The sequence below is a fragment of the Charadrius vociferus genome, unplaced genomic scaffold (assembly GCF_000708025.1).
Source record: "Charadrius vociferus isolate BGI_N301 unplaced genomic scaffold, ASM70802v2 scaffold286, whole genome shotgun sequence".
NCBI classification, from domain to species: Eukaryota; Metazoa; Chordata; class Aves; order Charadriiformes; family Charadriidae; genus Charadrius; species Charadrius vociferus.
The window spans coordinates 111,143-112,002 of record NW_009648967.1 but is presented as its reverse complement, the minus strand read 5'-3'; positions in this window follow the sequence as shown (position 1 = coordinate 112,002).

Genomic DNA, 860 nt, shown 5'->3' with positions numbered 1-860 from the left:
GGCAGCAGCGGGGGCTGCCCAGCGGGGAACCCGCAGCCTTTTCTGTACTCCAGAGCTGTCAGCTCGCTGGTTTGCTTAACTTTCCCAGTTGGAAAAGATGGGGGCTGGCCAGCCTTAGCAGCGGGTTTGGTACGCGGAGGTGCGATACCAGTAGTATGGTAGGGCCGTGTTGGCAGCCTCAAGTCATAAATTCGAGTGTGAGCACGCTGACGGAGTCACAGCCTCTCGGTCTGGCCAGAACCTGGACGTATTTATGGTCTCGTAGCTTTTGATCCTGAGTGTTTGGCATTAAAGAGTACGGTCAAAAGCATGTAGGCATGTATTTTGTCACCCTGTACCAGCAAGGAGTTTGCTGTTCTCGATCCTTCATGCCCTTGTCATGGACTGGCAGAGCAGTTCATCTGCAGTGCCTGAGGACAGGTGTCAGACCGTATGCAGAGAAGTGTTTTGCTCTCGTATGTGCTTGATGAGGGGCTGTCATAGTTCCTTTTTTAAATGTCACTTGCTTTTCAACTCACTCTTAGTTCTCAAAACCTTGTGCAAGTATACAAAGGCAATAAAGAATGCTATCATACTCTGCGTCCAAAAATATATACCTTCATAGCCCAGGTTAAGAAGAAAATGGCAAACATGCTATCTTTCTTGGTGGAAAGCAGAAGTACTTCTCTGTTAGACTAGGGCATCAACTTTATTTTTATCCATGCTGATGTGCTTCCCCTCAAAGGGTTTGCCTGTTTTGCTCTCTTGTCTTCTATTGGCAATAACTCGATACAGCTTTTCTGTAATTTTGATTTGTTTTTTTAAAGGTTTGTTGTTTTTTTTAAAACGGAAGAGAATTAGAAATGAAGCAGCTTGTTTTA